The 24905-nt window shown below is 38.6% G+C and overlaps 1 protein-coding gene across 25 annotated transcripts in view; it reads left to right on the top strand.

Moving 5' to 3' along the window:
* The window catches only part of Anks1b (ankyrin repeat and sterile alpha motif domain containing 1B), a 1062135-nt gene that overhangs the window by 220324 nt on the left and 816906 nt on the right, over positions 1-24905 (top strand). The window lies entirely within an intron of this gene.

Here is a 24905-nt window from a genome sequence, read left to right as displayed (position 1 = left end):
GCTGGGATTAAAGGCATGTGCTACCACACCCAGCTATTGCATACTTGTTTATGCAGAAAGACCTTTACCTAAAATTTTTTTTTCCTCACAATAGCTTTGTGAAGGAGTGAGGGCAGGCCATGTTCATGTTAGAGAAACAAGGAATCATGTTAACAAAATTGGTAACTGCTTTGTCTCAGTCTCAGACTTTTGCCTTGCTGCTGTAATTTTTCTCTTAAATTCGTTGGAGACCTGATGAATTTTCCATGGAGCTTAACAGACCCCAAGCCCTGTGGGAGTTCTGAAGCCTGTTCTGTAATATTCCTGTTATAAGATAAATCTTTTGTCTCTTATTTGGATTAAAACTGTAAGTTTTAAGGAACTTAATATGTGTTAAGTGTTTCTGTAATTTCAGTATTTTAAGAGATGGTCCCTTGTCCATCTTTATTTCTTCTACCTATCATTTTCATCTAATTTATCTGATTATTGAGTGCTTATATTTATGTTGCTAAGCTGTTTTTCTCCTTAATTTTTCAATTTTAGGTATTATCTATTGAAATCTCAATAAGAACAATGAGATTTGTCCTCTTAAACTTAGAGAGGCCAGAAATGTTAGCATAGTGTATAATTTCTGTTTCCTTGGTCACCCTATCTTCAGTATGTTACTGTACCCTGAACTGTTGGGCTTAGAGAACTATTTTACCTTCTCATGAGTAAACCCCTCAGTGTTTTAGAAGATTGAATGACGAGTGGTCTTCATGGCAGGAGTCTGGAAGCTTATGGGAACATGCTGCTTCTATAGAGTTAGTCGTTCATATTGTCTAGTTGTGCTTCCCAGCCATATCTCATGTGTCTTCAGCAAACATGTGAGGTTGACTTTGGGTTTGTCCTGTGGCTTATTTTATATCTGCTTTTTATCAACTTAGTCATTTTTCAGATGTGGCTTTCAGGAATGTCATTACTGAAGCTTCTTGTTTACCTTGTCATTGTGTTTTTGCCTTTACAAATATATTTCTATCAATTTAATGGAAATCAGGATAGAAGAATTTTATGTGTACTCACTCAACTGTATGTTTTTCTACTAAGTCTTCAAAATTTCTTATAATTTGAAGAAATAATCAGAGATGAGCATACTTCTAGAGAGTTAGCTAGAGCATCATCACAAATCTTCGCAGCTCCTACCTTTTGACCCTACTGGGGAATGCCAGGAGAAACTCGTGTCCTGTTAAGAAGATGCAAAGCCCAAGTCCACTTTAGTTTTACCTTTTTAATTGACCCACTTCCTATTAGATATAAATCTATCTACTATTTGTATGTCATTCACCTATTCTTTTATTTGTGTGTACATATGAGTTTAGAAATGTCAGTGTTTTGAGTAAGTTATTTCTCATTGGGCATATGTATTGCATTCTATTTTTATTGCTTAATTGTTTTTGTATTATAACAGGGTCTCATTATATAGCCCAAGTTGACCTCAAACTCATGAGCCTCCTGCTTCAGCCACCTGAGTACTGAGATTACAGAAATGTGGCACCACAGCTGGCATATTCTATTTTTATATTTAAAAAAGTACTGTGTTTTGCCAATCATTTTTTCCTCACTTAATTCTCAGAACTATGCAGGGGGAAAACCTCCATCTGCTTGTCGAGAAGTAAAGCCAAGTCATCTATCTCAAGTTGGTCCGTGGAGGACTTTCCTTACTCTTCCATGCATCCCAGCTTCCAGCCCACCTGTCAGAGAATTGGCCTGATTCTTTTCCTACTTTCTATCCTTAATTTCTTTCTATCTTTAACTTCTAATTAATAGTAAGTCATAAACTGTGGGACCACAGAAAAGTCATTCTTCAGATCACTTATATATAGGATCATGTTATCTGCAAATAGGGCTCATTTGACTTCTTCCTTTCTAATTTGTATCCCTTTTGTTTCTTTCTCCTATCTTAAAGTTGGGGCTAGTACTTCTAGTACTATGTTGAAGGGCAGTCGTGAGAGTGGACACCCTGTCTTGTTCCTGATATCAATGGGAACTCCCTGTGTCTTTCCCCATCAAGCATTATTTGGGATTTGGATGCTTCATATGTAGCCTTTATGGTGTTGAGATATAAGCCATCCATGCCTATTCTCTCCAGTGTTTTGATCATGAAGTGGTGTTGTACTTTGTCCCTGCACCAATTGAGATGATCATGTGGTTCTTATGTTTGAATTTATTTATATGGTGTATTATGTTGACCAATTCCTATATGTTGAACCATCCCTGAATCTGTGGAATCAAGCCTACTTGACCAAGTTGCATAATGCCTTTGATGTGTTACTGAATTCGGTTTGTAAGGATTTTGTTCAAGATTTTTCCATCTAAGTTCATCAGGGATACAGTACTATAGTTTTCTTTTCTTGTATCTCTGTCTTGTTTTGCTATTAGGACCAGGGAACTGGGAGGTGGGCACAGAACTGGTAGCTTGGGCCTACTCACTCCATACAACATTCTCTAAAATAGATCATATACTGGGTCATAAAGCCTGCCTCCATATATTTAGGAAGATTGACATAATTCCCTGCATGATATCTGATCACAATGCTATATTGCTAGAAATTAACAACAAAAGGCCCACCAAGAATCCCATTAGTGCCTCGAAACTGAATAGCACAATAAACAATAAATGGATAGTGGACAAAATAAAAAATGAAATTGTGAAATTTGTAGAAATGAATGATGATGAGAACATATCATACCAAAACTTATGGGATTCAATGAAAGCAGTCCTCAGGGGAAAATTCATAGCACTAAATGCCTTCATAACAAAGACAGAGAGATTCTAAGTCAGTAACCTAACCATCCACCTAAAGGCACTGGAAAAGCAAGAAAAATCCAGCCCAAAAAGCTCCAGAAGGAAAGAAATAATTAAGATCAGAGCAGAAATTAATGAATTGAAAACTAAGAAAACAATTAAGACAATTGAAAAAACAAAGAGCAAGATTGACAAACCCTGGCCAATTTGATTAAGAAAAAAAAAAAAAAGAGATGCTTCAAATTAACAAAATTCAAAATGAAAAAAGGAGAGCTCACAAAGGACATAAGTGAAATTGGGAGAGTCATCAGGACTTATTTCAAAAGCCCCTAGTCCACAAAACTGGGTAATATGGAGGAAATGGATAAATTCCTGGATGCATACCATCTACCAAAGCTAACTCAGAGCAGATTAGCATCCTAAACAAATCTATCACACCCACTGAGACTGAAAAAGTAATAATAATAAAAAAAACCTCCTCAAAAGAAGAGTCCAGGACCAGAAGGCTTCTCAGTTGAATTCTATCAAACCATCATGGAAGAACTGAAACCAATCTTCCTCAAACTGTGCCACACAATTGGAGAACAGGGAAAGCTCCCCAACTCCTTCCATGAAGCTAGTATCACCCTAATTCCAAAACCAGGCAGAGATACCACAAGAAAACTACCGGCCTATTTCCCCGATGAACTTAGATGCAAAATTCTGAACAAAATTCTCACAAACCAAATCCAACAACACATCAAAAGCATTATCCACCTTGATCAAGTGGGATTCATCCCAGGAATGCAGGGGTGGATCAACATATGGAAATCTGTCAATGTAATACACCACATAAACAAGGTTAAACACAAAAACCATATGATCACTTTGATAGTTGCAGAAAAGGCCTTTGACAAAATACAGCATCACTTCATGATCAAAGTACTGGAGAGAATTGGCATGGTTGGTTCATATCTTTTTTTAATTTTAATTTATTTATTTACTTATTTGACAGAGAAAGGGGGAGAGAGAGAGAGAGAGAGGGAGAGAATAGGCATACCAGGGCCTCTAGCCACTGCAAATGAATCCCAGACGTGTGTGCCCCCCATGCATCTGGCTAATGTGGGTCCTGGGGACCAAACCAGGGTCCTTTGGCTTTGCAGGCAAATGCCTCAACTGTTAAGCCATCCCTTCAGCCCTAAGGGTTATTTTTAAATTTTTTATTTAGAAATTAACTTTTTTTTTTTTTTTTTTTTGGTTTTTCAAGGTAGGGTCTCACTCTGGTCCAGGCTGACCCAGAATTCACTATGGAGTCTCAGGGTGGCCTTGAACTCATGATGATCCTCCTACCTCTGCCTCCTGAGTGCTGGGATTAAAGGTGTGCACAACCATGCCTGGCTTAGGAATTAACTTTTTTTAAAAAGACCAAATTTATGTTACTGCTTTCAGTAATGAGAATCTTTTTAATATATTCCTTGTAATTTAAATGTTGATATAAGTAAATCATGTAATTTTTTTAAAAATTTTATTTATTTATTTGAGAGCGACAGACACAGAGAGAAAGACAGATAGAGAGAGAGAGGGAGAATGGGCACGCCAGGGCTTCTAGCCCCTGCAAATGAACTCCAGACGCATGCGCCCCCTTGTGCATCTGGCTAACGTGGGACCTGGGGAACCGAGCCTCGAACCGGGGTCCTTAGGCTTCACAGGCAAGTGCTTAACCGCTAAGCCATCTCTCCAGCCCATGTAATTTTTTAAAATAAATATTAATATAAATGTGCCAAATATAACAGCTCTTATTTAGAATCTGTTCACAGTAATAATAGGTATCTGATACCTGTCCCATGAACTCTTCTATGAAAAATGTAATGAGTACTTGCTTCCTTAGACAGGGTACCCTCAACAAAGCAAAAGTCAGCTACAGAAATGTTTACTTTGGTTAACCAATGACTTTATCGGGCTGCCTAATAAAGTATAAGAAAGGGGTTACTTATGGGAACATAGAGACACCCCCCAAATAGCAGCATTGAATGGTCTTATCCAAACATGGATAGAAATCTTCTCATAGCTGGTACTCCCTGTATCTTGATCTTTTACCCTCTAACTATTCTTTCTCCCTCTGAGGACAAAGACCCCATGCATCTCTGCACACAGTTGACACAGGGGGCAGATGATCGCAAGTGAGGGTGATGACCCTTTCCACACTTCTCCTTTCCTGGGAGAACCTCAACAAGCTCATTTTGGAGAATCTCTGGTATCCAGCCATAGCTATTTCTAAAGAAAAGATGGAAGTGGCTTTTTTACTCAGAAAATCACATCCCAAAGCAATACCTTTTTCCTAAAACCATTCTAAAGCATTTCTGTTTGAGATTTATTATGTAAATTTTCAAACTTGTAGGGGTCTCACTCTAGCCCAGGCTGACCTGGAATTCACTGTGTAGTCTCAGGGTGGTCTTGAACCCAAGGTGACTCTTCTATCTCCCTTCCAAGTGGTGGGATTAAACTTTTACTGTACACTTAAACTGTGGTGGGCTATCACTTCTTGGATTTTTGACTAAGATCAACTATAAACTATGCCAGGCCTTGTGGTATTTACTAGGATTAAAAAAATGTGTCCTATTGGACCTTATGGTGTAGGGATGAAACACATTTGCAAAAAATAATGTGTAAAATAGGATTATGGGAGAAATATAACATAAGAAGAAAGAGCCAAAGAAGAAATGAGTGAATCTCCTAGAAGGAAATCTCAGGGCCCAAATAATAAAGGTGGGGGCTGAGCTGATTAAATGAAGAGATAGGTTTTGACACATGAGCTATAAGGAGGAGTGGGGTTAGCATCTGTAAAGGCATGCATAAAACAGGGTAATGTGCTTCAAGAATACTGAAAGAAGATAACATCATAACACATGGTGGATGCCAGAGAAAAATTAAAAAAATTTTTTGAGAAGAGCAATGGAAGACAATGTGTTCATTGAGTTTGTTTATAAAAGTTCCAAGCAGGCAGAACACATTAGAGATGGTGCTACATTTACTGTTAGAAATAAACCATTTTGCAATTCATAGGTCACTGCATCTGTAATCTTGTTTGTAACATGCCTCCCTAAACTCTGTGGCTTAAAGCAAGTATCTTCAAGCTTTCTAAGGCCATTTGTCTATCTAGGCTGGGACTGGCTAGGTAGTTGTGAGGTAGGTTGTGCAGGCTGATCTTGGCTGATCTTGTTCATATGGCTCCACCTAATGGGTATGTTGGTTGGGTTAGTTGGGTTTTCCAGATTAATTGTGGCCTCATTGTAGCAGCAGGGATGCATAAGGTCATTCTCACATAATAGTTTATGTTCTAGCAGGATACATGGGTTGGTTCTTCTAGTGGTCTTAGTTCCTTTATTTTTAAATATATTTTACTTTATATTTATGTATTTGAGAGAGGGAGAGAGAGAGAGAGAGAGAGAGAGAGAGAGAGAGAGAGAGAGAGAATGGGCATACCAGGATACCAGGGCCTCCAACGAACCCCAGATGCATGTACCACCTAGTGTATTTGGCTTACATGGGTTCTGGGGAATCGAACCTGGATCCTTTGGCTTTGCAGGCAAGACCCTTAACCTCTAAGCCATCCCTCCAGCCCATGTTCTTAGTTCTTGTGATAGTGAGAATGTATGGAAGCTTTGAAGAGACCTGGAGCTTGAAACTACACAGTATAACCTTCACCTCAATTCATGTCACCAAAGTAACTCACATTAGAGAAATAAATCCATCACTTTTTTTGTTTTTCAGGTAGGGTCTCATTCTAGCCCAGGCTGACCTGTAATTCACTATGGAGTCTCAAGGTGGCCTTGAACTCATGATGATCCTCCTACCTGTGCCTCCCAAGTGCTGGGATTAAAGGCATGTGCCACCACGCCTGGCTAAATCTATCACTTAAAAAATATTTTTATTTATTTATTTGAAAGAGAGAAGGGGGGAGGGGGAGGGAGGGAGAGAAAGAAAGGCAGGAGAGAGAGAGAGAGAGAGAATGAACCTGCCAGGTCCTCCAGCCACTGCAAACAAACTGCAGACACATGTGCCACTTTGTGCATCTTGTTTACATTGGTACTGGGGAATAGAACCTAGATTCTTTGGCTTTGCAGGCAAATGTCTTCACTGCTTAGCTACCTTTCTAGCCCATAAATCCATCTCTTCTTGGAAGTATCTCCAAAGAATTTTGAGCACCTTAGTAATCTACCATAGCCCAATTAGTGGACATTTATGGCCTTCTCTGTATAGTTATAGACCTCCTCACTGCCTTCTTGCTCCACTCTCATCTAAAAAAAAATCAATCTTTATATTTGCCTGAGGATGAGCAACAACTTTGCTGTAAGTTATTCTGGTTTCTGCACAGAAATGGTTCTGTTGTGTTTCAGGAAACGTCTTCATCCAAAAAAGAAAAGATAATTGGTCACTTCATGCCTTGTCAACAAAGTAATATTTTACATTGTCCTAATTCAAGTCATACCAGTAAGAATTATTTTTATGAATTTTAAAAATTACAAACTGGGTGTTTTTCATAGCTAATGGAACTTTGAGTGGGTTTTGTTCCAGAACCATGTGGAGACAGAAATATGCAGTAATAGAATTCATCTAGAATGCTGCATAGCTATTCTTGCTTCCTCTTTAAAAATATTTTTAAAACATTTTAAATTTTTTTGTTTATTTTATTTATGTGTTTGAGAGCTACAGACACACACACACAGAGAGAGAGAGAGAGAGAGAGAGAGACAGAGAGAGAGAGAGGGAGAGAATGGGCATGCCAGGGCTTCCAGCCACTGTAAACGAACTCCAGATGTGTGCGCTCCCTTGTGCATTTGGCTAACATGGGTCCTGGGGAATTGAGCCTTGAACCTGGGTCCTTAGGCTTCACAGGCAAGTGCTCAACTGCTAAACCATCTCTCCAGCCCAAACATTTTTATTTTTTTTATTTCACAGCAAGAGAGAGAGGCAGAGAAAGAGAGAGAGTGACCCCACCTTCTATGTCTGGCTTACATGGGTACTGGGGAATCAAACCTGGGTCCTTAGGCTTTGCAGACAAATACCTTAACTGCTAAGCCATCTCTCCAACTCATCACTTAACTTTTTAAAATATTTAACTTATTTATTTGAAATAGAGAGAAAAAGAGAGGCAAATAGAAATAGAGAGACAATGAATGTTCCAGGCCCTCCAGCCAATGCAGACTAACTCCAGAAGCATGTGCCACTTTGTGCATCTGGCTTCCGTGGGTACTGGAAAATCAAACCTGGGTCCTTAGGCTTCGCAAGCAAACACCTTAACCATTAAGCAATCTCACCAGCTCCTCATTTCATTTATGATTGAGTCTTGCCTTTGGGTGGCCCACCAAAACCTTCCCTGGATTATTAAACAAAATAGATTTCATTTAATGGTAAGCTAGTATGAGTGAAATTTTTGTCCCTTGGCATCTCAGAGTGTTTTCAATGGTGTCTGGAAGCAATGACATAATCACTGCATTCTAAAGCATGGGTAGGCAGAATGGGTCAGGAACCCATTAGGTTCTCTAGTTAACATGATGACAGAATTGAACTTTCATACACAGTTTCCCAAGACTCAGGTCATGGGCCCACCGAAGCTCAACTAGGTAGGGAATACTCAGCCAGGTAGCATTTACGGTTGTCATTCTTCCCTCTCATGATAGTGAAAATAAGTGATAAACAGTTTGATGAAAACCCCACTCTGAAGTCATTAAACAACACTTTCTGCCTCAAACCAAAGATCTGATGTGCTCCAGAGCAACACACATTTTACTAAATAATATAAGAAAAATTCCTTACCAGGCTCTGAGGTTAGTTTCTGTTAAGAAACAATGGATCCCAGTAATGAGAATGGAAATATCACAGAAGTAGCAGATCTTGCTTGGTGCCATGGGTTGGTTCTAAGTGCTTTACTGAGCAACTCCTGCCTGGTCAATGCAATGCTTCTTTTTGTGATCTACCCTTCTAGGAATTATAGCAGTAAAAACCTTTAGAATTATTATTAATTATTTTTTTTTGGATTTCAAAAATTATCTTTGGCATACACTTTGTAAACTCATCAATATGGTTAGAAATTAAACATGAGTTATTTATCAAAATGTTTAACCCTATCAGCTGAAAAGTTTCATTTATTATTATCATGTTTTTTTTTAAGATGAAGAAAGAAAACCACTTAGTTTCATTTTTAAGGCATCTTGTTTTATAATCCATATTTAAAGGGTGCTTCCAGGGTTATAATAATCATATGCCAGAAAAGCAAACAGAAAAGCTTACTTTTAAAATATACTCAGAGGCTAAAGTTTCACTGAATTACACCTTCGGGTTACACTTATCAGTACCAGCACCTGTGTGTTGAAATTAAAATGGAATGACTTTATCGAAATGACTTCTTTTTTTACTTTTCATGTTTCAGTTACTTGCCTTGATGCTTTCCCCTCCAAAGTATAAAGTTTTAAATTTTCATCTTTTAGCAAGTAAAGGAATCTGCCTGGTACTCATAGAAAATGTAAAACCACAATGCTAGAAGTCTCTGACCTTCATATCTTGTCAAAGGTATCCTGTTCATTCTGCCCACGTATAATGTGCAACCACTGTGCCTGGTTATTGTCCTTGTCAACTATATCTTAATGGCATCTTTGTTGGTGGACTTACAGCTAAGGTAATGAAAAATTTTATTTTCTTCCTCTCCAGGGCAGTATAATAAGAAAGAAATCAGAGGCAGACATACACACAAAGGAGAGGCAAGGACAAGGCTGCACATGCCCACTAGGTGGCGCAGGTATCTGGAGTTTGAGTTCAGTAGCTGAGGCCCTGGACCACCAATTCTCTCTCTCTCTCTCTCTCTTTCTCTCATGCTCTCTCTCTCTCTCTCTCTCTCTCTCTCTCTCTCTCTCTCTCTCTCTCTCTGTGTGTGTGTGTGTGTGTGTGTGTCGCTCTTTATAAAATAAAAAAGTCTAAAAAATTATTATAAAAAAGAAATCAGAGATAGAGCTGAACAAAACTGTTCAGGATACACGAACTGAACAAATCATGAGCACATTTAACAAAAGTCAATTGATTCATGGATGGTGTTCTTTAGAATGAACAAAAGCCCTCTCTTCTACTAATTAGAGAAAATTTATAGAAAAGAGTGGAATTGGGCTGGAGAGATGGCTTAGCGGTTAAGCGCTTGCCTGTGAAGCTTAAGGACCCCAGTTCCAGGCTCGGTTCCCCAGGTCCCACGTTAGCCAGATGCACAAGGGGGCGCACAATCTGGAGTTCGTTTGCAGAGGCTGGAAGCCCTGGAGCGCCCATTCTCTCCCTCTCCCTCTATCTGTCTTTCTCTCTGTGTCTGTCGCTCTCAAATAAATAAATAAATAAAAATTAAAAAAAAAAAAGAAAAGAGTGGAATTTGAGGAGTGTGTGTGTCGGGGGCGGGGGGAGTGCATAAGCATCTATCTGCACGTGCGTCCATGATGTAACGGGGTGGGAGGGCATTGGCATGTTTTCAACCATGGCATGAAATGGGACCCACCAGTGCACTGCCTATGCCACCCAGTGTACTTGAAATTGTTGTTCCCTGAGCGGGAGGGATGGCTCAGTGGTTGGAAGTGCCTGCTTACAGGGTCTAGTGGCCTGGGTTCCTATCTCCAGTGCCCACATGAAGCCCAATGCACAGGGCTGCATGCATCTGGAGTTTTTTGTTTGTTTGCAGTGGCAAGAGGCTCTGTTTCCTCTCATTCTCTCTCTCTTTGTCTGCTTGAAAATAAAAATATATATAAAATCATATTGCCTGAGCCCCTCTTCTATTAGAGAAAGTTTATAGAAAGGAGTGGAATTTGAGGAGCATGCATAGGGTGCACAAATATCTGCCTGCCTGAATGCTCGTGATGAAATGAGGTGGGCAGGGCATTGATATATTTCCCAACATGGCATGAAATGGGAGAATCACCAGTGCTGGAGTCATTGGGTATATTTGATTAATTTTTTGTTCCTCCCTTTTGGTTCCTCATCCTCCTCTTCCTTCTCTTCCTTCTTCTCCTCATCCTCTTCTTCTTCTTTTTTATTCTTTTCATGCTGGGGATAGAACCAGTAAGCAGCATCCCCTAGAACCTACACAACTTTGACTGGGTGAACAGACAAGTGGATGGAGAAATTCTTAGGATTAACATTGTAAAGAGAGGACAAAAGGCAATGGGGGTGATCAGGAAACCTAGGTGCATAAAATGGCCAGCTAATCTGATGAAAGAAAGAAACAGACAAACAAGATGAAGTACAATAAAATCTTTCTGATTAGAATATCTGGAGATCTGGCAAGTAGAAATCACAATACCACTTAGGGAGAGAAATAAGGAGTGATTTATTATATTCTAGAAATAGTCATATTTATTGAAATACAAAGCAAGAGTCAATGCCAAGAAGCTAAGAAGCTAGGAAAAAGAAAATGTCTGAGAACAGCACATCTCAAATTGTCAAGGTCATAAAATGAGACTTAAGTATACAACGGGGGAACACAGTGTGTGTTATAGGGCCTTGAAGTGGATGGAGCAGGAAGCATTTCCCATAACATGAATTCATGAGTCCGGGAGTGGGGGATGGGCTCAGATGGTGCCTGCATAGTGTGTGTGAAGTACTGGCTTTGGTTAGCTACACTACATAGTGTGATCCCAGCACTCCAGAGGGAGAAGCAAGACAATCAAATAATCAAGGTCATCGTTGGCTATACAGGGAATTCAAGGCTAGCCTGGGATATCTTATTTTAAGAAAACAACCAAAAGAAAACAAAAACATAAATAAAAATAAAGTCAAACCAACCAACCAACCAACCAACCCTGTGAATTCATAAGGATGTCCGTAGTTCTAATACTATACTTAAAAGACTCTTCCATAATTCCTTAATCCATATTTTCATTTTCTTTCTTTCATGGTGAGAATCCTGGCTCATAAAAGAATCAACACAACTGCCATTCTACTCAGTTCTAACACATGACTGTGTGCTCATGTGTGTGAACAGATGAATGAATACCTGTGCACGTATACTCTGGAATTGCTATACACCACCAAATCTACCATGTTCCAGATTTACTTGCAGTTACTATTTTTTTAATTTATTAGTTATGTACGTACTCAGTGTATAAACAGTATGTTGGTACCATTGTTATCCTCCTCCCTGTCCTCCTCCCTCTGAAGGGACCCTCCTCTTTGGGGATTATGGACCGTGCATTCTGGGGGTAGTCATCAGTTATGGGGTGGAGGCAATGTTATTTTAGAATAAGCTTATAAAATACAGAATATTCAGGTATTTTATGCCTCCCCCATTTCTCTGATTCTTAACATCTTGCCTCAGTACTGTGTATTTGTTAAAATTGATCAATATTGATACATTTATTGTTAACTGAAATACATAGTTCATATGAGAGTTTTGTTATATGACTTTTGACAAATCCAGTTATAACCATCATCAAAACATCACACAGAGTGGCTTTGCTTCCCTAAAAATTTCTTGTAATTCATTTATTTTTATTTTTATTTATTTATTTTAGAGAGAAGGAGGGAGATAGGGAGAGACAGAGAGAGAAAGGCGGGGGGGGGGGAGAGAAGAGAGAGAGAGGGAGAGACAGAGAGAATGGACATGCCAGGGCCACCAGCCACTGAAAATGAACCCTGACGCATGCACCACCTTGTGCATCTGGCTTCTTTGACTTTGCAGGAAAGCACCATAACTGCTAAGTCAATCTCTCCAGCCCTGCTTTTTTAAATGCCTCTCTTTACCTCTTAGAACTTTTAGTTGTCACTGATATTTTTAGTGTTTGCACAGTTTTGTCTTTCAGATGTCACGTGCAGCATAGTCATGTAGTATGTAGCCTCTTCAGACTGGCCTCTTTTATAGTAATATGCATTTGAAGTTCTTACCTGTTTTGTTTTTCTTGTTTTGATAGCTTTTTCCTGCCACTCCTGAATAACTTTCCATTGTATGGATATACTTCAGTTTCCATTTCAGTGACTGAAACCTGTTTTGGTTGTTCCAGATTTGGGCAAGTGTGACTTGGATGACTATAGCTATTCCTGGGAAGGGTTTCCTAGGGATTTGCTTTTCACTCATTTGTGTAAAAGTCAGTGAGTATAAATGATGAATCTTATAGTTAGACTATGTTTAGCTTTGTAAAGACTTAGAATGTGTCTACACTATTTTGTATTCTCTCAGCAATGAGTGAATTTGTTTTTGTCCACATCAGCAGGCAATATTGCCAACCATTTGTATTTTAACCATTCTAACAGGTGTGTGGTTGCATAATGTTTTAATTTGTAATTTTCTAATAATGTTTAATGCCAGGGTCTTTTTACATGATTATTTTCCCTCTCTATATCTTTGATGAGTTATCTCTTTAGATCCTTTTGCCTATTTTGACTATTGGATTTTTTTCTTTTCTTTCATCTGTGACTGTATTGGTGTAGGTCCATTTCTGGGTTTATTTTGTTTTACTGATGGGTACTCATGTGATATAACAATGTTTTGATCAATATGGACCACATATATGACAGTGGTCCTTAACATAATAATGGAGTAATATTTCCCATTGCTTCTAACCATAATAACATTATAATACAATACATTTTCAAGTGTTGGTAGCAAGGCTAGAATAAACAAACCCAGGCTTATGTGTGTTTATGTCTTAGTTCATAAGAACATGCATAAACACACTCATGCAGACACATACAGACACATTCCTAAAATTAAATAAATAATAAATAAGTAAATGGATAAAGTGTTTCTAAAACAAAGACTATTTTGGAACCTCCCTAACAAAATTTAGAAGGTAATGATCTTTAAGGAAAATAACTTTGCCAATAAGACCACAGTGAAAACAATGTAAAATTCACCATAAAATTTTTTCTGGGGCTGGACAGATAGCTTACTGATTAAGAAGCTTGCTTGCAAAGCCTAAAGACCCAGGTTCAATTCCAAATTACCCATGTAAGCCAGATACAGAAGGTGGTACATGCATCTGGAGTTCATTTGCAGTGACTAGAGTCCCTGGTGTGCCCATCTTCTCTCTGTCTCATTTTCTCTCTCCCTCAGATAAATAAATAAACAATAAATATTTTAACAAATGTTCTGTAGGGATACTGGGGAGATATTTCAGTGGTTAAAGGGTCTTTCTTGAAGAATTTATAACCCGGGTTCAATTCCCCAGCTATTATGTAGGGCTGGATGCAAAGTGGTGCATGCATCTAGGATCTCACACCTATGACAATGTGAAACAGAGCCAAGAGAATCCTAAGCTTTTAAACAAGCTAGTCTGATGATTCATTGCAGTCTGGCACTTTGTTAGTGGTAAGAGACAGTGCCTTGGGCTGGAGAGATTTCTCAGTGGTTAAGACACCTACCTGTAAAGCCTAAGGACCCACATTCAGTTCCCCAGTGCCCACATAAAGCCAAATGCATTAGGTGGTGCATGAATCTGGAGTTCTTTTGCAGTAGGTGGGGTCCCTGGTGTTCCCATTCTTTCTCTCTCCCTCTCCCTCTTTCTAATAAATAAATAAATAAATAAACAAATAAAATACACTTTTTAAAGAGACAGTGCCTTATAAAAGGTAGAGCACGGACATATTGAAGTTGCCCCGTGACCTCCACGTGTCCCCCCCCACACGCGCACACGCACACGCGCACACACACACACACACACACACACACACACACACACCCCACAGAAAATAAAAATGAATTGTTTTGCATGTAAAGAAGCCTTAACCTGGAGAGAAAAATAATATCCAATAGAAACAGATGGAGAAATGTCAGAGGTTATGGAAATGCCAGCCAAGCTGATTTTTAAACAGCTGCATAAATATGACGCTTTCACAAATCTGCTCAAGCACATCAGGGTTTCATAAGCAAACTGTGGAGAGAAATGCAAGATGGGAAAAAGACTGAAAGCATCATATGAGAAGAAGTAACAATAATAGCTGAAATGAATAGTACAGTGAATGGGATTAATAGATAGGACCAAAGCAGAAGAGACCAATAAGCTAGGAGACTTACAAGTAGAGACTAATATGAAGCACAGGGAAAAAGGAGACTAACAAAAAATACAAGGTTACTAGGCTATGGGGCAAACTCAATCATTCATAGTAGATCTTTTGGTTCATATCCTGTATGGTGGGGTCGGGGCCGGAAAATTAATTTAGTAAATAATGTTTGAAGATGTTAGGAAAAAATGTTTTTGCATACCCAGTAAACTAAATGAGCCATAGCCAGAGTAAACTGAAAGAAAACAGCATGGATGAATATTAACATAAAAATTCAAAACCTGCTATGTAAAGAAAAATCTTAAAAGCCGAGAAAAGAGGGTAGAAATAGGGCTGGAGGGATGGCTTAGTGGTTAAGGCATTTGCCTGCAAAGCCAAAGGACCTAGGTTTGATTCCTCAGGACCCATATAAGCCAGATGCACAATGAAGGGCATGCACCTGGAGTTCATTTGCAATGGCTGGAGGCCCTGGTGTGCCCATTCTCAATCTCTCTCTTTTCCTCTTTCTTTGTGAAATAAATAAATAAATAAATAAATAAAATATTTTTTAAAAATTTTAAAAAGAGGGTAGAAATATAAGAATGAAAACAGATTTTTTTAATCATAGGCTGTGTGAGTCATAAGTGATGAAATAGTATCTTTAAACCATTAAAAATGCTATCAATAGAATTCTATTCCCAGGAAGGTACGTAAAATTTTCTCAGACCAACAAACAGAGATAATTCATTCTCACTACACCTGTACTATAAAAATGATTAGGGCTGGAGAGATGGCTTAGCCGTTAAGGCACTTGCCTGCAAAGCCAAAGAATCCATGTTAATTCCCCAGGACCCACATAAGCCAGATGAACAAGGTGGCGCATGTACCTGGAGATTGTTTGCAGAAGCTGGAGGCCCTGGTGCACCCATTCTCTGTGTCTGTCCTTCACTCACTCACTCACTCTCTCTCTCCTTGTTTCTGTGTCTCTCAAATAAATTTAAAAACATTTAAAAATACTAAAGGGAGTTCTTTGGGCAGAAGGACAAAAAATGGCATCATGTGGAAAATTCAGTACATCAATAAATGAAAAACTTTAAAACTATAAAAGTAAATGGCAACTTATGGGCTGAAGCGATTTCTCAGTGGTTAAGGTGCCTGCCTTCAAAGCCCAATGACCCAGGTTCAATTCCCCAGCACCCACATAAAGCCAGATGCACAGTGGTGCATTGCGTCTGGAATTTGTTTGCAGTGGCTAAAACCCTGATATGCCAATGCTCTCTCTCTTCTCTCTCTCTTTCTCCCTCTGCTTGCAAATAAATAAATAAGTAAAAATATTTTAAAAATAAGAAATTAAAAATAAAAAGGCAATTGTCTCATTGTTTTATAGTCTAAAAGATATTTGACTAAAACAAGAATGACAGTATATTATATAATTTATAACATATGCATAATCATATGGCACTGATTGTTCAAGAATGGTAGGAGAAAAATAGTCAGTTGTTGTAATGGTTTTTGTTTTGGTTTTTCGAGGTAGGGTTTCACTCTAGTCCAGGCCGACCTGGCATTCACTATGTAATATCAGGATGGCCTTGAAAGTCATGGTGATCCTCCTTCCTCTGCCTCCCGAGAGCTGGAGTTAAAGGCATGCGCCAACCACACCCGGCTAGGATTTTATACTATGCATGAAGTAGCTAAAGTGATGTAGAGATTAAATTTCTGAAACAATGCAAATGAACCCTCACATGTCTGTAATTGTTCTTTTTCCTAACATGTGAGTGATAGCTTCATTGAAAATAGGATTTTTATTCATAGTTATTTTCTCCATTATCTATAATAGTTGGACCACTGCTTTCTATCTTCTGAAGTTACAGTTGAGACATTTGATGTTAATCTGGTTCTTTGTTTGTGAATACTTGCTCCACCCTCACCCTTCTAGAGGTAAATATTTCAGCTTAATCTTCGAGTTTAAATTTCAAGTTACCTTTAAATATGCACCATCTATAATTGCTTCTTTTTTCAGAACTAGTGAGCTCTTTTAATCTAAACATAATTTAAGATTAGAAAAGTGTACCTCTGCCTTTTCTTTAATTATCACATCTTCATTTGCATTCACCAATTTACAGATGCTGAATCTGTGCTTGATTTCTCTCAGGGTTTCTAGCTTATTTACTTTTTTTTCTCTATTTTCTACCACAATAAATTGATTGTATCTATTAACTTTGTCCAGACTGAAGGTTTAAAGTCAAGTACACATTATTTCTAGAGACATTTTCACAAGTTTGTCTCGATTTTTTTTACTTTTTTTATTAATTAGTTTTGCACTCAGTGAATAAAGTCATTTTGTTCCATTATTAGGCTCATCCGTGACCTACCCCCTCTCTTTGGCCCCTCCTTGTTGAGGTATATGGGTCCTGCATTGTGGAGTTAGCCCACAGTTATGTGGAGGATAAATGTCTCTGCATATCATAACCCAACATGTGGCTCTGACATTCTTTCCACCGCCTCTTCCACAAAATTTCCCTGAGCCATGTTGGGTTCATTTTTGGTCTGCTTCAGTGTTGAGGTGTTGGGGGCCTCTGGGTCTCTCAATCTCTGATATGGTAGGAGTTGATTTTTCTCTGTGTTGATCTCCTTTGCCCTTTTGCTGGTACCCGGCTCACCAAGAAAACAGCACCCTTGCTTGTTTCGCCAATTTTTATTAGTTTCAGCCAGGGCCCTTTGAGGTATGATGGGGTGGCTCTCTCCTTAGGATCTACATCTGAAAAAGAGAAGCAGATTCTCCAATGCAGAGTAAGTTAGCACCAGACAAATAAGATAACCCTTACTTTTTTTTTTTATAGAGAATTTAACAGGTGTAGGCCCTCTTGTATGTAGCCCACGATTGATAATGGAGAGTGGGCTTATGTTTGGATATGGTTCTGACTTGTTTCCCAGCTCTAGCTATGGGTCCCATACCACTGAGGGGATCAGTTAGCCCAATTGAGAGCAGTTGGTTCCCCACCATGGCTATGTGCTACTATTGCACTTGTGTGGGCATCAGGACAGGTAAGTAGGTTAGACCATGAGTTGCTTGGACAGATATTGGTCATTTTCCCCCAGTCGCCCATGTAGCACCTTCTGGCACTAGATGCACTGACTGTCTGGGGACTGACTCTCTTTCAGCTCCCAGCCATGCCATTTCATTTTATGTGTCAACCACAAAAGGTGTCTTCAGCAGTAGGGTCTTATCACTAACCTTTGGTGGGTCATCAAGTACTCTGACAGAAATCTTTGTCTCAATTTTTAACACTAGAAATCACAGTATATTTTTCTTCATGTCTTTTTTCCCCTGTGTCCTCCATTATTTTTACTTCTACTACTATTGTTAACTAAGTATCTTCCTTTTAGGCTTTCATGCTACCTAAAATGACTTATTGATCCTTCTTTGCCAGTTCATTATAATTGGTTATAAGCTCATTCATTTCTTTTTTTTTTTAACTTAAATTTTTTTTTTTAATTTATTTGAGAGCAACAGACAGAGAGAGAAGAGGGAGATAGAGAATGGGCATGCCAGGGCCTCCAGCCACTGCAAACGAACTCCAGACGCATGTGCACCCTTGTACATCTGGCTAATGTGTGGTCCTGGGGAATCGAGCCTTGAACCGGGGTCCTTAGGCTTCACAGGCAAGGGCTTAACCACTAAGCCATCCCTCCAGCCCAAGACCATTCATTTCTTGATATTTAGATTTTTGGAATCTATTGTAAAATAGTAATTTAACAAAATGGTAAATAATAGGTCAGGATTTTCCCCTAGAGTGCTTTTCATGGAATTTTGCCTTAGAAAAGTAGATCTCTCTCTCTCTCTCTCTCACTCTCTCTCTCTCTCTCTCTTTCTTTTTCCCCCTCTCACTCTCCCCCTCCCTCATGCAGCCAGGGATTGTCAGGCTTAGCACACCACTATTGTTTCCCCTCTAGTGAAAAACAATACCTGGTCTCTACAATGATCAAGTAGGAGAAATTTCTTTCATTGCTTAAAGAAATCCATGTATCTGTGACATTTATTCTAAATTCTGTATGTAAAGAGGCCTTGAAGAGGCTATGACCTTGGCCGGAAAATGCCAGGCAAGAATTTGATCATTTTCCAGGATGTGAAATCTCAGATGTTCATTTCTTTTCTACTTTCCATTAGGCTTCTGTTTTGTTCCAGGTCAAGTCCTACTACCAGCAACTTAGGAAGAAAGAGTAGAGAATATAAGCATGGGTTGTCTTCCTTCTCCCACATCATAGCATCCAACTCTCCATCACAGCAGAGATCCATCCCTCTTACTTGGATGTTTCTAGTCAGGTATACCACAGTACACCAAACAGAACATACTAATGGATACAGTTAGTTTTAGTATAACTTATTATTATTATTATTTATTTATTTGAGAGAGACAGACACAGAGAGAAAGACAGATAGAGGGAGAGAGAGAGAATGGGCGCGCCAGGGCTTCCAGCCTCTGCAAACGAACTCCAGACACGTGCGCCCCCTTGTGCATCTGGCTAACGTGGGACCTGGGGAACCGAGCCTCGAACCGGGGTCCTTAGGCTTCACAGGCAAGCGCTTAACTGCTAAGCCATCTCTCCAGCCCAAGTTTTAGTATAACTTTTAACTGAACTCTCCTTTGATGGATCTATTTTAAAAGGAAGAATTTGTTAAGAATATATGAGCAGCTGGAGATTTGACTGGGTCACTTTGATCACTGTTAGGAGTTACCTGGAATTTAACAGTGTTCTAAGCAGCAGGCTTTATTTTATTTCAGAGTTCAGAAGAGAATCTAATTATACCATTTTATGGAAACATTTAGAAATTATTTCCCACTGGTATAGTTTTAAGTACAGTAATCACATTCCTTTTCTTCTCCCCAAAATGTCCTTACCAATTTATGTATTATTTAGGCTATATATTTTGCTACTCTCTTGGCCAGCCTTAAGAATGAAAAAAAACACAAGCCACTAACAACCAGAGTTTGGGGTGCTCTTGTTAGTTTTGGATAGAGCCTGGCTCTCCTGATCACATTTTTGGGAGTCTAGAAAATAAATGGGACTAATGCCATTGGAGATGTAAGAGAGCAAAAGTTCTTGGAGAAAGGTACACTTAGAAACAAAGGTTTGCTTTACAAGCCCTTTAAATACTTTAGAAATGTTTTTATTAAGGAATCTCCTTAAATTACTGTCTGAACACATTCATTGTTGTCTTTGATTCATTTGACTTATAACAGTGGGAACAAAGCAGTAGACAGTCTTTATCATATGTGCTATTGTGTCTCACATATTCTCCTATTTCTCCACTTCCGTTAAATTAACTAAAATCATTTTATAATTGAACATTTATAGGAGAATAGTCTTAAGGCTCTTTAATAGTTCTTACCAACTGTTATATTTATTTCCCAGATTTTTGCCTTCATAATGGTTGTCAGGCACTTTCAAACTGGGACTTTGTTTTAGTCATTGTGTTATTTTGTAACCTCTAGAAAAAAACATCTATAAACAAATAGTTACTGACAGTACATTATATAAGTCATTAGAAAAGACCATTATTGGAATACTTTAAACTATCATCAGTACCCATGTCTACCATGTGTAGCCAAATGCACAAAGTGGCACATGTATGTAGAGTTCTTTTGTAGCAGCTACAGGCCCTAGTGCACCTATTCTCTCTCTCTTTGTCTGTCTCTCTACTTTTTATATCTCTCTGCTTTCAAAAAAATTATCATCAAACAGGATAAATTTGTAGTCTCAAGAATGGCTCATGAAAGCTGAAGTTCTTGAGTTTTGCTTTTAAGTATAACCTATATCTTTCCTGGATATAAAATTCTCGAATTATAATCTTATACCCCAAATAATCAATTGACATTTTCTATCATCTGATACTTACATTGCATTCACTACAAAGATATGATATCTGTATGCTACTCCTGGTGTAGGTATGGTAGATTTGGCAATTTTTTTTTGTTGTTTTCTATTACTTAGGTTGTGAAGTAAAAAAACCAACAACTTTCTATTGGTAAAGATCTCTAAGTTACTGACTTTACAAGGAGAATTGAAAATGCAGTGGTAGCTTATCAGAGCCCAATTTTCTAAGCTTTCATAGATTCAGAAAATGACCCAATACTTACATAAATGAATTTTCTGATTACTCTGCTAGAGTAGTTTTCTGATATTTGCTTCAAGAATCCTGACTAACATACAATCTGAATGCTAATTCTGAAACCTTGAAGAGGTTATGTTTTTCCTTATAGAATTTAAAAGTTGCCAGAATATAACTAAATATTATGATTTTGGGGAGAGGAGTTGAGGTTTTGAGGTAGGGTCTTTCTGTAGCCCAGGCTGACCTGGAATTCACTATGTACTACCAGCGTGGCCTTGAACTCAAAGCAATCCCCCTTAAATATTTAACATCAATTTTTCTAGCCTTGAAAAGGCATAGTATTTCTCTTTGTCTTTTTTTCTTTTCTTTTTTTTTTTTTTTTTTTTGAGGTAAGTTTTCACTGTAGTCCAGGCTGTCCTGGAATTCACTATGTAATCTCAGGTGGCCTAAAACTTATGGCAATCCTCCTACCTCTGCCTCTCAAGTGCTAGAATTGAAGGCGTGCACCACGACACCCGGCTAAGGCATAGTATTTTTTGATTGTGGAAAGTTTTCTTCTATTATTCTTTATTCACTTTTAATACTCCTGAGATTTATTCATCTATGATTATATGTTCTTTTAGGAGACTGATTGTTTTCCTTTGATACAGCAGACTTTGACACATTCTTTGTGTGTGTGTGTGCATCGATTTTGATAAAGTCCCTAATTTCCTCATGAAAATACTGGCTTTATTTTGTGTGACATCAGTTTAGCTCTCAGAATCATCATAGAAGCGTTTGAAGTGCTGGAGACATGGCTCAGTGGGTAAGAGTGCTGTCCAATCATGAGAATTTGTGTTCAATCCCAGCACCTGCATAAAAAGCCAGGTGTGGCCATGCATGCCTGTGACCCCAGTGATGAGGGAGGCAGAGACAGAAGAATCACTGGAGCTTGCCTACACTGTACACAACATATGCCCACATGTGAGAGATAGGGGAGATGGAGAGAAGAAGGAGAAGGAGAGGAGGAAGACTAACACATTGGAGTTATACAATGTATTATCTTATTTCATTGGATGTTTGCCTTGACTTAACATTAGCCTTTTCTTAACATTCCTTACTTACGTTTCTGTGTTGAAGATCCTAAAACAGTTCAGCATGAATGATTGTGAAATCATGGAAAGAGAGAGGAGAATAACCATAAAGTATAAACAAAGCTACAAAAATATCTGTCACTAGGGGAAGGAAGCAGACGGAAGGAAATTTGGAGAAGATATAGATCACCCCTAGAGATCCTCCTGGAGAAGGTTTAAGTGTAGGCCGCTGATGATCTGTCCCTTCCTGACCAGTATTTCGTGGGCTCTGGAGCTGCGTAGCCCTTCAGGGTTGTCTTCAGGTTTGGAGAGGTATTTAGACTTTATGGATGAGTTAGTTATTCAATGCAGACAGCCAAGAAAGAGGCTTTGACTTTACGAGACAAAATGGCATTGTTGAATAATGTGACAGATGTAGGGTACAGGCCAAAGGTTTTAAAAAATATAATTTATTTATTTATGAGACAGAAAGATAGTTGGAGAGAGAGAGAAAGAGAATATGGGCATGCCTCCAGCCACTGCAAACAAACGACAGAGGCATGTGCCACCTTGTGCATCTGGGTTATGTGAATACTGGTGAATCAAAGCACGCTATTTAGGCTTCACATGCAACTGCCTTGACCACTAAGTCACCTCTCCAGTCCTAGGTCATATTTTTTAGGATCTTCAGACATGTTTTGTAAAAATTCAAATTCTTTGCACTAAAAAACAAATTCACAAGGTATATTTATTTATTTTGGGGGCGGTCAATATTTATTTAAACAGAAACTTAATTACAAGGTATATTTAACAAATACATACACAAAACCAGCCAAACACCTACAGAGATAAACTTTCTTAATGTCATCACATGTGTGGTAAAGGAAACTTCCAATCTTCTTTTTTTTTTTTTTGAGGCAAGCCCAACAGACTTGCCTTCTTTTCCTATGTGAGAGAGCATGAACAAGAGTGAGACTCAGAGTGAGAAAGAGAGAGAGAGAGAGAGAATTGGCACGCCAGGGCCTCCAGACGCTGCAGTCATACTCCAGATGTGTGTGCCCCCTCGTGCATATGTGCAACCTTCAGCACTTGCATCACTGTGTGTATCTTGCTTATGTATGTGGGACCTGGAGAGTTGAACATGTGTACTTAGGCTTCACAGGCAAGTACTTTAACCACTAAGCCATCTCTCCAGCCCCCAATTCTTTTTTTGAATATTGTTTTTATGAATGTATCATAGCATATTTAAATATTGAAGATATTACATGATGGTCTTTAAAAAATTATTTTGTTCATTTTTATTTATTTATTTGAGAGTGACAGAGAAAGAGGGAGAGAGAGAGAATGGGAGCACCAGGGCCTCCAGCCACTGCAAATGAACTCCAGACGTGTATGCATCTGGCTAACATGGGTCCTGGGGAATCAAGCCTCGAACCAGGTCCTTAGGTTTCACAGACAAGCACTTAACCACTAAGCCATCTCTTCAGCTCTTGATGGTCTTTTTTGTTTGTTTATTTTTGTTTTTTGAGGTAGAGTCTCACTCTGGCTGAGGCTGACCTGGAATTAACTATGTAGTCTCAGAATGGTCTCGAACTCATGGCGATCCTCCTACCTCTGCCTCCCAAGTGTTGGGATTAAAGGCATACACCACCACGCTCGATCAATGGTCTTTATTTCTGCCACTTTATTTCCTGAGTAATGATTTAACCAAATTGTGCTCCAGTTTCTGGTTTTGTTTTTGTCTTTCATCTTCACATGCACACTATACTATGAGTTAGCATGATCTGTCTTTGTATATGAACTGGGAGAAATGATTCTCATATCTAGATGCTTTGTCACTTATTATGCTAATGTTTGTAGCAAAATATGTTTTTTCATATTAAAAAAAATTGAAGGCCATATCTGAATATGTAATTTCTTCCAGCCAGCAATGAGAATCATGGAAGTCACCCAAAAGTATCAAATCATTAGTTTCAGCCATCTGCGCCACAACTCTGAGCAGCTCTGTGCCCTTACCCTACCCTTGTCTGTATTAATATTGAAACAGACTGTTCAAAATCTCCAGTTTACATTCTGGTTTAATATCTGTTTAGTGTCATGATAACCTAGAGTTAATCAATTTCTTGCTGACCAAACACAGTTAATATCTAGCATATTTATATAGTTTTAAATGTAAAATTCTTCCTCATAGTTTTATTCATTCAGTTAATAATATATTTATATTTTATACTTTGTTTTTATAAAAATTAATTTCATGTAGCTGAACTGAGTAACTGCTTGTACACAAAGCATGTGGAAATACCACACAGTAACTTAGAATATTGCATTGGTCTGGGTCCTCTGGAGGAACAGAAATGATAGAATGAATATGTATTATAGACGGCATATTGGCTGGCATTAACAATGGCTGTCTGAAGGGTATAGACTAATAATCCAGTATCTGCTTAGTCCATAAGGCTGGATGCCTCAGAAGTCTCTATCTGACACTAAAGGCCTAGAGGATTCCTGGAGAATTGGTGGTTTTCAGTCCACATCAGAAGGCTGATGAAATTGGGCTCCCATGTCTTTGAAGGATGGCAACAAAAGGGTAGATACACATAATAGCAAGTAGCATAGGCAGCCAGACAGAAGGCTTTGTGCTGTCTTGGAGAATTATATATATTTACTCACCACAAGGGTCATTCTTTCTGGAAATCCTTGGAATGGCCTCACAGATCCACCTAAGGGTTGTTTCTCTTACTGGGTTCCCAATATGATTAAGTTGATAATATAATTTAACCTTTACAAGTGGCACCTTTGTCAACCTGACAGCAAGCCCCATATCCTTAAGCACTGCTTCATTTCCAAGTAAATCTAACACCCAGGACATAACTATGTCTAATGTGATAAAATTATTTCATGTGTAAACTGGAGCACATTATTCTGAACCTGCACCAATACAAGGCAATGTTCCTTGAGGTAGTTTTAGTTTCTACAATCCTATAGTTTAAATATG

The sequence above is a fragment of the Jaculus jaculus genome, chromosome 6 (genome assembly GCF_020740685.1).
Source record: "Jaculus jaculus isolate mJacJac1 chromosome 6, mJacJac1.mat.Y.cur, whole genome shotgun sequence".
NCBI lineage: Eukaryota > Metazoa > Chordata > Mammalia > Rodentia > Dipodidae > Jaculus > Jaculus jaculus.
Note: the sequence above shows the minus strand (reverse complement) of the source record. Positions and strands in the feature narration are given on the sequence as shown.